The sequence below is a fragment of the Heterocephalus glaber genome, unplaced genomic scaffold (genome assembly GCF_053883595.1).
Source record: "Heterocephalus glaber isolate CG9 unplaced genomic scaffold, H.glaber_assembly_v1.0 deba00001608, whole genome shotgun sequence".
NCBI lineage: Eukaryota > Metazoa > Chordata > Mammalia > Rodentia > Bathyergidae > Heterocephalus > Heterocephalus glaber.
This window is the reverse complement of record NW_028258379.1, coordinates 18,819,167-18,834,604: the sequence shown is the minus strand read 5'-3', so window position 1 is coordinate 18,834,604 and position 15,438 is coordinate 18,819,167. Positions and strand designations below refer to the sequence as shown.

The 15,438-nt window shown below is 37.5% G+C and overlaps 1 protein-coding gene and 1 pseudogene across 2 annotated transcripts in view; both read right to left on the bottom strand.

Annotated features, from left to right (window-relative positions):
- Window positions 1-15,438, bottom strand: part of Nrxn3 (neurexin 3) — a 1,580,164-nt gene that overhangs the window by 775,096 nt on the left and 789,630 nt on the right.
- Window positions 1-15,438, bottom strand: part of LOC147822777 (WW domain-binding protein 2 pseudogene) — a 147,032-nt pseudogene that overhangs the window by 118,563 nt on the left and 13,031 nt on the right. Inside the window, exon 1 of the transcript XR_015444951.1 lies at window positions 1-15,438. This exon is cut by the window's left edge and continues 118,563 nt beyond it; it is cut by the window's right edge and continues 13,031 nt beyond it. The product of XR_015444951.1 is annotated as a WW domain-binding protein 2 pseudogene (transcript).

Here is a 15,438-nt window from a genome sequence, read left to right as displayed (position 1 = left end):
TCCATCCCCAGCAGAAAGCCAGGCCACACTTTCAGGAGAAGCCTTGAGACCACACCAAGCCTTACTCTTACTGCTCCTGCCTTGACTTTCATTTGTTTCTTCCTTCCTCATCATGCCCCATCACTTCTGTCTCTCCTGAATGCTCAACTCCTCTCTTTCTCTTTTTCTACACAGATAGTTGAATCTTTCAGATTAAACTGCCATATCTAGCCCCTCCATCCTCTGAATGCAGCCTGGTCACGTCTCCCATCACCACTTGTTCAGAACATCCGGAACCTCTGCTCTTTCAACTCCTCAACACTGGAGTGATCTCTCAGAGAGTTCACAGTTGTTTTCCTAGAAATCGCTGTTCTTTGTAAAACTCTACCCCACTGGCCTATGTCCCTGAGCTGCTCTGAATCTTTTGCACCTTTGTAAGCTTCCTTTCTTGTGTTCACCACTTTGTTTAAAGTCTCTCCAAATTTTCATCTCACAGACATTTTCCTCATCCACTTCATCCCTGCTCCTATTCAGTCTCTATTTTCTCTTCATTTGTCTTCATATCACTTAATCACTATTTCATTATACAACATATGTTCATTTATTTATCTGTTAATCTCTCTCCCTATAAAAGCTACTAAATTAGATGTGAAGGTATCTGAAAAGACTTGTGATCCTTGAATTTACAATATAGACAGTGAGATTAGAAATATGCAAATAGCAGCAGCAGTTGTGTTTGAGCCTGTCAGTAAGTGCCGATTATTGGAACAAGTATCTTACACATAAGCCAGCAGACATCCTATTGCTATGGTTTATGATCACCCTGACTGAACTCAGGGTCACAGTGTTAACTGACCTTCACCGAGTAGCAAAGGCAGGACCTGATCCAGGGCCACTCTTTCCAAAGTGCCTTTCTCTACATGATCTGTGGTGAATGTTAGTAGCGATTCATTGTAACAGGAATCTGAAAAGAAATCCTTTGTTACCAGCTCTGGTAATCAGCACAGAAAGACTTCACTAAGTGGGAAAGTAAAAATGAAGCTAGACTTGAAGGATGAATAGGATTATGAAAAGTGGAGAAAAGATGGGCACAGATGTTTGATTACCAGCTATAGTTTCTCAGAGCCAGCATAGGAATGCTCAGTAGCCAGAAGCACCTGGATATTTTTGCACCTTCAATTTAGAGAAGGATAATTTTTATTCTTAAAAAGATATTTATTCTCTTGAAGGCAAATATGGAGACACCAGAAGTAGGTCTATTGCACTATTTTTAAAAAAGTAAGACAAGGAAGAGAATCGGAAGCCTGGCAGGGTTTATTTACTACATATTCATTATTGATTTGCTTATTCATTCTACATGCATTATTAGGGGGCTACTCTGTGAAAGAGTCAGCAACAGGAAAAGGAATACAACACTGTCTATGGGTGTCCATAATCCTGTAGCAATGAGGTAACTTGGTATAAAAAGACAATAGTGGTAAAATTATTATCAGAGAGCTATAAATGAAACACTCTAGGATCCCAGAAATTTGAGAAATCATCTCTGCTGCACAGAACTGGGAGGGTAATGAGGGAAGAAGGGAAAGGGGTAGCATGGAGAAAAACCCAAATCTCCCATTAAATCTTCCTTGTGCTTTGTATATCATTCATTCATTCATTTATTCAGAGAAGGGTCACAATATACAGCCCATTATAGCTCAAAATCACTGTGTAGCTCAGGCTACCCATGAAATTGCAATCCTTCCCAGGCTGCTGAGTTCTGGGATTACAGGTATACAAAAAAGTGTCCAGCTGTTCTTTTCATTTAATTTCCAAGTGTCTGACCTTATCAAATCTGTCACCATAAGATAGTGTCACCCTAATATAGGGTGATCAAGGAGTTCCCTTGGCTGGTAAGGAAAACAACCAGCTGATTGTTTTCATACTTCTTTTCCAAAGAAGTTAATTTGCAGTGTATAGTGCCAAATTAGTATCTACCACTTCAAAGGCTTCTGTGGAGAGAAGTTTTTGTTCTTCATATCCTTTTCCAACAGCCCACCATTCAGTCCCCAAAGTTTTTGCCTAGCATCCACAGAGAACATGCCAACTGTGTCTTCTCCATCTTGTGCCTTGTGCAGAATACCCACACTGCCCTAATTACTGTGACAATCTGCTTCGATCTCCATAGATAAATCAGATAATTTCTCATCCAGAATGACTTTTCCCATCCCCCCTCCATGCCACCTGCAAAATGTCACTAGCTCCAGAGCCTGCAGGTAGGACTAGCAGAGCCTGAGGCCCATGATGGGATACAAAACAGAATGTAGATGGGGTGAGAGGTAACAGGAAAAACAAAAGGGGAGTGGGAGAGGCCGGACAAAATTCATATGGTGAGACTCTCTAAGTGGATGTGCAGTCTCATAGTCAACTGAAGTTCAACCTCATCATGAACAGGATTGTTTGCTTGGCAGACTAGAGAAACTGTGTAGAAATCGTGGGTGAGCACACACCTGGTGGATGCACCAGTCATCTGATCCACCCAATTCACATTTCAGGATATAGTCCCTACATTCCCAAGAGGGTTCAACCCCAATCTTAGGGTCAGGCACTGGTGGGCAGATAATAACAAGCCAGCATTCCATTCCCTTATTTGAAGGTCAGTTCCATAGAAGACAGATAGGACATCTATTGTGAAGTCTTCTGGCTACCTGCGAGAGTTTTCTTCATTCTCAACTTTAAATTGTCTGATGCTCTGGAGTCAATTCTGTGTCCCCTTTGTCTCTTGTAGCATGTGTTGGCTGTTTACAGTCAGGCTTACTGCTGTCGACAGCATTGTCCTTTGTCCTTATGGATCACACACCTAGAAGCTTTGGCTGGACAGGGAGGGCTTACAAGGTAAGAAGAAATGCTATTAATTATAGAAAGGTTAAATTGTTTGCTCAGAGTCATTCAGTTAGATAATGGTTGAGTTCAATAAATCTCAAATAATGCAGATTAGGTTAAATTCTTTTGCTGACTGTACCTAGAGCACCTTAAACCTCTTCTTTAGAACACTCATCACTCTTGTACCTATTTATTTAATGCCTGTGGTCTCTACCCAACTAAAAATTACTAAAGCTGATGAAATGCCTATCATTTTCACTGTGCTAGCCCTTGCATCTAGCATACTCTCAGAGTAATGGGGGTAGACAAAATTTTTGTTGAATTTAGTAAAAATTCTTAGGAATCCTTACTAGTTATTTAAGTGATCTTCTAAATCTAAAGCTATTCTTTGAGCCTAGAGATCAGGCATTACTAAATAAATAAATAAATAAATAAATAAATAAATAAATAAATAAATAAATGGCTTAAGACCCAAGGCACATTATCCTAGGGGTATAATAAAGAAGTGAACCATTGTGGACTCGGAGATTCTGGGTGTGTGTTGCAGAAAGATTTCTTCCCACTGTACTAAGATACTTGTGTTCAGAACCTGGCAACTCCCAGCAAGCTGTGTTGGCCTGTGGCTGCTGCGTCTGACAGAAAGAGCAAAGTAAGAGCCCAAGGAAACACAAGTAAAAAGGGAAACTCAATTTAGAAAATCATTAACTGCCAAGAAGGCCACCCTTTCAGGCTTGGCCTGAACTCTAAAGAGTGACTTGAGAGCATCATTTAAGAGGATGGAGTAGAGAGTCAAAGAGATTTTTGAGGATAGAGTAGCTATCTACACTAGAGAGGCTAGAAATCCTGAGGTTGAAAAGCATTTACATCATGTCCAAAGAACTATAGTGATACTGCTCCCTGCTTAGAGTAACATTTACCAGTCAGGGTTGGAGCACTGGGCTTACATGTGCTTCAGCAGTACACATCACAGGACAAGGACGCCTCCTGCCTTTAGGTAGAAGAAAGACACCTGCCTGTCATGATTCCAGGTCTTCTTGGGAATGTGCAAGATTTGCAATAGAAATTAAAGTCTAGAGAGGTGGGCCTTGGTATGGAGAGAGGGAAGTACTTCTCCGGTCTTTGTTCCCTTTAATTTGGACTCAGTATTCTAGTTATGCTTCAGGAGCTTAAGACCAAGATAGCTTGAGCCTGGAGGAAGCTGTGTTAAAAGAAAAACATAGGACAGAAGGCAAGGGCAGTGGTCTGCTCTCTGAGCCATCATAGCCAGTATCAAAGTTCCTCCCTACCATGACTCTAATCCATCAGAGAAGTCTGAAACTGCTGCTTGTTTCTGGTATGGTTTGCAGAATTGAGAGACAGGTCTACTACCCCATAACTGGGACAGGCAGCAGGCAGGAAAGCATGTTTCTCTCAGTTGGAGCCATGGAGGCAATAGAGGGGACTCAGAGATGAGGAGAGATCCAACCGCCCTTTCTAAAGGCAGATATATTCACAGAACCACTTTAGAGAATGATGAGGCTGACCACCCTTGATTCTGACTACATGGGTTTTCATTCACTGTCTTGGACAGAAAATTTTGCTTCAATGACCTGTGAGAAATAAAAAGTGTTATATATTTCATGAAGGCAAAGGCGTTTTTCTTCTGTCCTATTTTTACCTCCACTGCCAAATACAGCAACTGCTACACAGTAGGAATTTTATAAATATTTGATGAACAAATTAACAAATAGATTTTATATTTTGCTTTTGTGCATCATAGTTAAGAATGAATGTATTAAAACCAGCATTCATTTTTGAAATATGTAAGTCATATAAGATATGTACTTATAGACTGTCATGGGTTTGATGGTCAATAAATTTTTGATTTGAAAAAATTTAAGTATTAAATTATTAAGGGAAAAACAGGTCCATTTAATGAAGTCTCTGATTTGGCATTTTGTAATCAACAAGGTGGTTGGAAAAATCTAATGTGAATAGAAATGCATTCAGCATTTCAAAGACAAAGGCTTCTTTGGAAGAAGTTAATAATCCGTTTGAGAGGTTTTCCTACCCACAGAAAGTGAAGTGGGCTGTTACTAGGATTTTGTTTTTGTTTCAGCAGGTACTTAAAACCAACACTGTGTAAGTAGCTTTGGTACACAGAGAGGCAAGCACACAACTGGTCTGTTTTAAATCCTGCCTCTCAACAAAGCACAAGAAACTAGAGATGGATACACCAAGAACAGAATAAATTCACGATAGTTACAATCTAAGGAGTTTGAGTAAGCCATTATTCTACTCACACAACAAAGATATTTCTGACCGCTTTTAAATCATATTTTTAATTTGGGAAGAAGGATTCACAAACAAAAATAGGCTTTAAAACAAATCAGGAACCCTTTCTGATTTGTTTCTTGATTTTCAATTTCTTGAAGAAATTCGACTATACATTTCCTCATTAAGCAAATGTTATACAAGCCAAGCTGAAGGTCCCTGAGCTAAATCTGTACCACCTTCCATATCCACACACAAACACACTGTATCTCCCTTCCATCTTCAAATACAGTAAGACAGGCAGAGAACGCAGGACTCAAAATCAGTGTCAAAAACATCCCTGTGAATTTCTTCTTGAAAAATGCCGAGGAAAGTATGCTTAGCTTAGCAAAGGTTAAATGAGTATGTTCATAGCTAAACCCTTCCAGGGCTTCTCTGTTTCTAATCTGAGGAGTAAAATAGAAAGCAACTCTTAAGTAATTAAGCCAAGGATCTCATCTGTTCTTGAAAAACCAATTCTTTGGTACCTTGGAAAGTTCAAGAAGGACAGTGAAGCTTTAGAATTTCCCAGAGAGGAAGACCATGATAAATGGCAAGCCTATCCACCTAGGGCAACACATCTATTCTCTGGGATTCTCTTATGCCTTCTGTAAAGTGGGGATAAATGGCAGAATCATTTCACAAGATTCTGTGGGGAACAAGTGAGAGCTTACTTCAAAGTCTCTCCATAGCTTTTACAAAGTAACTCACATTCAACTTGGTCTGAGTGTCTCTGATAAATCTCTATGTTTAGGACCCCTATCTATTTCCCAAATTTCTAATTCCCTCCTGCATGAATGTTATCCACACCACAGAATTCTTACAACCCCTTACATTCAAAATAGATCTCAAGGTTTTCCACATTCTACTCCCTCTAATCATCCTCCCTTCTCCTGTTGCCTGTCTAGTTATCCTTTAAGACTCAGCATGCCTGTAAGTTATTGGCTGCCCCATCTTACTTAAAAGCTTTTACAGTACTCTCCAAAGTCATATCATTTCCTTTGGTAGTCTGTGCATATTAAAAATGGTCCATTCATAGGACATACTGTCTTTCTAACTAGACCTTGAGCTCCTTGAGTATATATTTCATCTCAGCAATCCTGGTTCCTAGAACTTTGGTCAGCATGCACCAAATGTTCATAAATAGATAAACATTAGTTCACAACCAAGCCATTTGTGGAATTCCTGTGTTTATATCACCCACTACCTCATGTTATACTCATAGCTCAAAAACTTACTCCTCGATGCAGGAACTTGCCAATAAATAGTCCTTTCACAGTAATGGGAATGGAAAGAATTCAATATTTGTAAATAGCATGAACAGTAAGTTTTACTGAATTTTGAGCAATGATATTTATTCTTCCATCCAACTGCTTGCGTCAGATCCCAGTTCTCCTTCATATCAAAGGGGTTTAAATCATTGCTCTGTCCCCTTTTTATCTCCACTGATATTAAAATGTAAAGAAGAAGAAGAAAAAAAGTCACATGTTGGCCCATGTGTATGTTCTTTAGCCTTCTCAGCAGCCGGTGTGCCTCCTGTGGATACCCAAATGACATACCCAGGTGAGTACGGGTTTGGGTTTGGTCACTTCCTGTGACTTGTTCCACTTTGTAGGAAAAAATTTTTATTGAAAGTGCAGCCTGTTGAGATCATATGCTGATGAGATAACTTAGTTGGTTCCTAGTATTGATGCTCTTTTCTGATAGGAGTGAAGACAAATTATGGCAAGAAAGTTGAAAAAAGAATGTCCAAAAATTTCAAATGCATTTAATTATCTCGATTATAAAGAAGGATAATGATAGAGAAAACCCAAACCGAACAAACTAACCTGGCACACTCCTGTTAATCAGCCTTGAATTGGGCTTTTTTCTGGACCAATACCCAAGCAGTGTGTGTTTGTGGGGGGAGGGAATCCAGCCCATTAAAATTTACCTGTAATACCAAAGCACCACCTAGTGGTCAAAATGGAAAGAAATGACTTTTATATGGAATATTTAAAACCCAACAAATATTTTCTTGGATTATCAGTCTCTCGATGTCTAGTGAGTTATACATTCCCTTTTTAAATTTATGCTAAAATTAATTGCAAATTTTTACAAAGAAAGAACAAACAACAACTTTTTTATTATCTCCCAAACCTGTTAACACAAACACTTGGGGCCTCTACATAAATAGAGATGTGTGGGCTGTCTACCATCTGTGCTCATGGTTGTTCGCCAAGTATACCCTTGCAGTAGCCAGACTTTCCATGGCCAGAGGTCCTGCCCATCTAGACCTTTTCTGGAGGCTGATCCCTCTCTGGGAAGATAGTAAGGGTGCAATTCTATTTTATGCCACAACATATGGAAAGACAATAAAGCAGAGAGGGTAAGAGGATTGGTTCATAACACACAAACCTGGGCTGGAATCCCAGTTTCCTACCTCCTAGTTTTGTGGCCTATGGACCAGACTTCTCAATTATTATATCTCAGTTTTCTTTTCTGAAATAAATAAGGAAAATAATAATATCTTCCTAGGGTGATGGCAATAGCCAATTGAAACGTGATTATAAAAATCAATAAGAGAATAACCCATTGTTGTACATAAAATTAGGGAACTGTCCACAAATATTTCTTATTGTTTCATTATTAACTTATTCTCATTAACTTCTATCTAATTGTTTCATAATGCAGAACAAAATCCATGAAATGGAATTTTACTAAGGTAGATACAGCCTCCCTTTTTCGATAATATATTTCTTTTTGGTTTTCTTTTATTGATGCATTTTGCAGTACATAATATTTACTCTCATTTTGGGAAATTGGTACATAATTCTTTAGTCATCTGACATATTTCAACAAACAACCTTGAAACAGTTATCCATCTAGAAATGAGTTATACTCCCACTGGTGGTACACAGACTCCTGTAACAAAATCACATGTGAAGTGCAGATGTAACCCAAATGGTGACGAAGTGGGATGGATGGATTGTTTTGTGACACAAAGTTCATCCATGAACTAACATTAAAAGCGAGTACAACAGTATACCAAAGAGTCACCATGTCCAAATCTGCAGCTGATATGCTTCCTTGATTTCATTTTTTTCTAATTGAATTAAGAGACTATCTTGAAATAATGAGGTCATCTATTGAATCATAGGCTAAAAACAAAACATTTAAGTAGATCCAATGAAATGAAGTATTGAAGAAGCTGATATTAAAGATTATAGAGACTTCTTGTTTTTCAAATTGCTCAACACTAAGATTTCTTGTTTTTTTTTCAAAAGGTATGTATGTGTCAGAGAACTTAAGAAATCTATATAGCTGAATTGGATGAAGAAAGATTTCTCTTAAGAGAAAGAGTCTCCTTAAAACAAAAGATGACGACAGGAACACCTTACAGTCCCATAGTATATGTTGGTTTCTCTCATTCTCTTGCCAAAGAGGCTGTCATTTAACTTCAAGCAGAAGAGAGTGGACCTACCACAAATATGCATAATAAAGAGACAGATGGTTGAGCAGTCACCTGACTGCAGAAATTATGCACAGAGGAGAAAATGAAAAAAAGAAACTGAATAAATCGTATGTGTTTTGCTTTAATAACCTGAAAACATCCTTTCTTGCTTACAAAATGAATTTCAATCATAACAGAAAAAAATGTAGAGAAGGCAGCTTATTTACTGTCATCCTCTCTAGAGACAAATTATGTGAAATACTCATATTTGATCATGATGGATGATCCTTGCTCTCTACTCTGAAAATGAGCAATGTCTCACAAAGCACTTCCCTGTAGACTTCCTGAGTGAAAGGCTCTCTCCTGTCCAAACTTGACAACTGGATTTAATCATGCATGGAAGTAACAAGTCCCTATGGTTTAACATCACACTGTCTCTGAACCGGCAGGACCAATAGCAAATCATCTCTGCTTGGTCCCTGCACTTGCAGTAAACACAACCAAGAAGGAAATCATCTTCTTGCTCAATACTCCTTGGGTCATATTTGCAATTTAGATCCATAGACCAGATTATTATTTCTTCTTTCTGCTCTCAAATCCAGTGTGGTGCTCTTCTAGTTTCTTCTAAGAATGGTGCTCTTCTAGATACTGATAATTTTCCATGGGTCTTATAAAGAGTATGAACCAATTGTTGATAAGCTTTTAAAACATTCATACAGGATATGTATTTAAAACATGTATAGGAAAGAGTGGCCTTCCCAGGAATTAGCTTGAAAGCCTGAGAAGGTACCACAGGGGGCCTAACCAGACAAAGGCTGTCTTCTGGTCAGGCCCTCAAATCTCTTTCTAGCTAAGTCATTATTCATGCACCTATTGAACAGGGATAGGAAAATTTTCAGACTCAGTCCAGTCATCTGAATGTAAACTCCAGAGCTTCCTTTTGCACATCACTGCTCTTTAATGAGAGGGGACAAAGGGAGATTTGAACTGGCAAGCTCACAGCACTATGATTGATAAAGGAAAGGCACTTGAGGCTAAGGGGTGTCATTCAGTGGCACAATATGTATTTAGCATCTTGTGGGAGGCTCTGGCTTCAACCCCCAGCTCCAGAAAAAAAGAAAAAAAATTATAATTCTCAAATTCTTTGGAAGGTACATGAATATTCATTTTATTCTTTTTATACTTTACACATATTAACATAGTAGAAATATTATTTGCATGTTTTTAATAATTAATAGAAGCTTTTAAAAGGAATGACAAAAATAGAGTATTCAGAAAATGTAGCAAAATGCTTACACTTAATAAGGATACAAGTTATTTAACATTTTCTATACAGTACTTTCTGTATGCTTGAAATTTCTCATAATTGTAAAGTTAAATTGAGCTTTTTAAAAAAATAACATACTGCCATTTTTTTCATTCTAAATTGATTTTACATGACAATAATTACAGGAGTTGATTCATAGAAATAACTTTATAATTCCCCTCAAAGGAAATATTTTTATTGTGAGCCTCCTAAACATCAAATAACCCTTTCTTATGTGGATATTTGAACAGTTTAAAAACAGCGGGAGGGTTTCCTTTCCAAGTGCTAAAACAAAATCACAGATAATCGGAATAACCTTTAGTTGTCCCACTTTAGCCTGACAGAGCCTAAACTTGCTAAGCCAAAGAAGCAGAAAGTCATAGAAATTAGACAACGGCAAATAGGAACTGACCTTTTGCCTACCTTCTCAGGGGTGGTATATGACCATCACCTACAACTTTCCCCCATCTCAATCTCTTGTTAACACATTTTGTTTTCAGTTGTCCTTTAGGAAAAAAGTCTAAGACTTTCTTTGAAAAGGTAATTCCAAGTAGGTAACATGACTGACTTGAACTCAACATCACCATATTTGGACACTTCTCTTTAACACTAAGAGTTGACAGAAAGACAATTTGAGTCAACTAAGAGCCAAAGTAGAATGAAAAAATAGAGCTCTGGGTTTCTATGTGCACGCTTTTGTCAAACTTGTCAGAATGTGATAGATGTGTGTCTTATAGATGCCTGCGTAACTCTCACACCAAAAGATAAAAAAAAAAAAAAAAAAAAAAAAGAGTAAGAGAAAGGAGGAAGAGGAGGAGGAAGGAGGAGAAAAAAACTAAAGTATTTGATGTACCTTGCTACATGAACCATTTTGACCAGGATTCTGTAATGTAAAAAAAAAATTCAAAAGATTCTTCTATTATAGAAGAGGTTATTACACACTCCAAATATCCAGAAACTGTCCCTTTAAAATGAAACAATTCACATATTTCAATCTGAGGCATAAAATAACTGTTTTGAATGCCTTAAACCTTTCAGGTTAGCATAGAGAATTTGAAGATTCTGAAGAAGAATCAGAGTGCTCAGGTTTCTGTTATGCTTAAAATCTGGGAAAAGCAGCAGAATTGAGCTGAATGAATTTTCTTTAAGTCAGGGGAAAAGTGGACTTGAGATGAACTTGTTCTCAGCCATACACAAACAAGGATATTAAAATTATAATTCAATCAGAGAGACCATAACAGTTCATTCCTTTGGAAATGATACAGTGACTATGATCTTATACTTTTTGTAAGTGAGGCATGGCTGAAATACTGTGCCCTGTTTGAGTAATAGGAAAGAAGTTTTTTAATATATAAATGGATTTTTTAACTTTTAAAATGAATCTTTAATTTTAAAACCCAAGGAAACATTGAGGTTAAAAAGCAATAATAATAATCGAATTTTATAAAATTACAAATGGAGTGGATTTCTTAATGTTCATCTCTTTAACAATTCTTTGAATATTACGATTGGCTACTTGCCTGTTTAGATCATAACCTATTTTTCAAATTGACTCTAATGTCAAGTTGCTCAGTGCTACCTCTAGTTCATGCTTTCCCCACCATTTATCCTAGCTATTGTAAGAGGCTCCGATAACCTTCTTGCATGCACTCATTCTTCCCTAAACATTTCTGGAACCTTCACCAACTCACAGACACTGTCCCAGGGTCTGATGATTTAGTCAACAACCAAGGAATGTGGTGCCTGCTCTCAACTTGCCTACAGACTTCTTTCAACTGCCCTTCATACGTGGAGGCCTCTAATTCGAAGCTTTATTCATTCTACATACTACAGCAAAATTTTGCCTTTCTTCACTTCCTCCTAAACCTCTCCCCTTGCTGAACATGGTGGTGCACTCCTAGCATTCCAGTACTCTGAGATGCTGAGGCAGGATACATGCAATTTCAAGCACAGCCTTAGCAAAATATTTCCAGTCCAGACTCTTATGATCAGGCTCTCATTTATAGTACTCCTTATCAGCACGCCCTCTCCCTTTACTACAAGCAAATGTTCTATTGCACAGGCCACCCTACCAGCTGGTTTGTTCTTTCTACATAATATGGACCTGAAGCAGAATAGGTCGTGCATTACAATGGAAGAAGAAATGGGTCTATTTCATCCTATTTTGTGACAAAAAAAAAGGTAAATATAGATACACTGGCTATGTAGGATACCTTGATGAGGGCTTAGTTTTAGTGAAGTTAAAATAAAAAAGAGTAGAGGAAATATTTTAATTTAAAGTGACCTAAAAAAAATTATTTCCTTACAAGGGCCCGAGTGTCTTAGAACACAGAGTAAGTTGTTTATACATTTTAGGATATAGTATAGTAATTTCTACAATAGATTCATGTATTTCCTTCTCCAAGTAATCAGCGATTCCCTCTAACATTCCCCTCTTTATGCCAGGGGGACCTACTACCTCTCATGGCCCTTTTTCCTCAGCCCCAATCAATATGTACACAGGAGGATGAGATCTCATGGGACATAATGCCACACAAAACTATTCAGAAAATATTCACTTAGGATCATAGGATGAGGAATCTCAGAGAGGACAGTGCTTTCTGTAGAGCCGTATTTTTCCATGTAAAATGTGAGATAAATGAGGTATTTATGTATTCCGAAATTAACAAATTTTTAAAAAACTACTACTAATAAATAAACATAATAAATGAGTGGTTTTGTGCCTTTCATGATGCATTATAGTAGTTTCTCCCATACTCCATATAGATAAGAAATAAGGTTTGGGTTTTCATCCTTGCTGTGATTTGGCCATTGAATGTCCGCCAAAGGCACATGTGCCAAACGCTTTGTTCCTGGTCTGTGGTATCTTAGCAGTGTTGGGATCTTTAGGAAGAGCATCTTGCTAGAAAAAAGTCAGATCACTGGGGAAATGCCCTGATGCTCTGAAGGGGACCCTGGGACTCCTCCTCTTTCTCACTCTGTGCTTCCAAGCTGCACAAGGTTCCTTTGTCACATGTTCCCACTATGATGTACTGTGCTATCCACAGCCTTAAAGCAACAGAATGAAGCAAACATGGAGAAAGCCCCCTGAAACCATGAGCCAAAATTAATTTTTCCTCTTTTAAATCTGATTATTTCAGGTATTTGTTACAGAGATTCAAAGGGAATGAACCCAATCGTCACCTTCAACTACTACATGTTGAAGGTAATGATTATTGCATATTTTTTCATAAGTATTTCATATATTCCTGTAAAATGTGCAAAATGGACATCTACAATACTCCAGGTTCTATATAAAGTACTGCAAATATAAAGATAAATGAGCCCTGATGCTTGTCCTAAAGAATTCACCATTAATAGCCAAAATAATTAACAAATATTTGTGTGATAGGCACCATAATGAGGAAATATTTAGTGCAAAAAAGGAAGCTACTCCTTTGATGATTAATACTGTGCTAAGCCATGTACAAGGAAAATAATAACACATCCTGATCCAAATTAGAAAAAAAATCACATGTCGTTAAACATGTTATATAAAGATGTAAACTCCATATAAATATTTATTCCATACAAAGTTTCATTGAACACGTATAGATGATCAGAGCAAGGAGGGTGGGAAAATAAAAAAGCAAAATTTTGAGGCACATGTGGAGAAGAAAGTATTCTTAGAGATACTCGGATTTATGAGAGTAAGTCCAAGGAGATTTAATGAAACATTATATTTGGAGAAAAGTTCCCAAAAGTCTTCATTATCACGCTATAGATATTTTATGTGTTTAAACATAAAGATGAATTTTGACTTCAGGAAATATGAAGGAAAGCTCACATTAGGTAACACCTCCTCAGTAAATGGTAAGCAGACAACTCCAGAGGAGAAAACAGGGTATCACTGAATAGGAAAAATAAATGAACAGAAGTGCAGAACAAAGGTTGGGTGCTTGCAAAGCTTTTTCCTATAAAGAGGAACAAATCAAGGGCATTGTTATAATATGAGAATAAGGGATTACACTCGGATCAACTGGCATTTGCATGATGTTCCTAGCCATGTGGTAGGAGCCAAGAAACCAAGCAGAGGGATTTACTTGGAAGTCGGGTACTGGGTAGAAGGTCATGGATGTCCAGAGCTTTAGAGTTATTATGGGACTGTCATTCTCATTACTTACTAGGAACTTTAGATGGTGTAGGGAGGTCAAGTGAATTCTTCAAGATCCTTGGAAGTAAAAGGCAGAGTCAGAAGACATCGAGTAGGAGAGGTAAAAACTTAGGAAGTGGTAACAGCAAGAGAAATTATCTTTGCTATGTGGCCAGCCATCTGAGGAATTCAGGTTATCAGAGAAAATAAAGTAACATGAAGTTATCAAAGATTTAAAAAAAAGGATGGACTAAGAAGAAGGCTTCAAGATAGAAAGTGAATTTAGACTATTTCTAATATCCTAGAGGTCAGCAGGTATGGAAGAAGAAGGGGGAAGGACATACCATAAAAGACATAGGCTTTTAAAGAAGTTTCACTGACCTAGTATTGTAGAACTAAGATCTAACTCCAGGAATAAAAGGATTAAGAAAATAGTTCTTCACTGAAGAATTCAAGAGATGTTTTATCAATTTGGTATGTCCAAATTTTAGTTAAGACATAGATCTTGAAGCTACATGGGACTTTGTTCATGTTAGGAAAATGTATATCATGAACCAATAGTGTGCTCATAGGATGTTAATTACTTGATTATCTGCAACCTACTTCTTAGCTGGCACCAAATATTTGTCAACATAAAGAAAGACTATATAAACACATGTCTACTAATACAAAGGCTCAGAGGTAAATAAACCACACTTCTGTCTAATTAATAAACTGACTATAAAGAAAAACATCATCCCTATGTGAAAACATTTTACAATGAATTTAAATCTTCATTATCTAAACATCCTAAATAAATTATTAAGTTCTCAGAAAAACTGCAATCTAAAAGTACAAGTCACCTACAGAATTATCCTCAGAAGTGCCAGTTCTTAACATGGCTGGGATTTCTTCTTATACTGTATTCCTCTTTACCAGCTCCTTTCCCACACATTAAGCAATCATACTCATCATAACTTTTTTCTCAAATATTATCAGATTCATAGGTTCCAAAGACCTAGCAACATTCTGCTAGTCGGAACTGATTATCAAAATCACCATGATTAAGATTTGGGTCCAATCCCCCAGTGTTCACAGCTGAGCCCCTTATGAGAACTCTGGTTACCAGGGAGGGAATAATGATCCTCAGATGGGGCTTCTTCTTCAGTCACTCCCCAGTGGAGTTTAATATGCAGCCATTTCCCCATGGCAGGGAATAATTAGCACATTAGACCACTCAAATAATAAACCAGAAACCCCATAGTTCTGTTGGTTTTTTTTCTCTGAAGAATTTTGCTGTGACTAGAAAATAAGCCACTCATTCTGAGCTTCCAGCTCCCTGGCTTCACATTCAAAGTTAAAGGAGGTAAGTACCAGACTTTGCCCGGCCTCAGAGCCTGAAGACAGCAGACTAGAAGTTACCATCTGTAAATAATTCATTTTGAAAGCTAAATT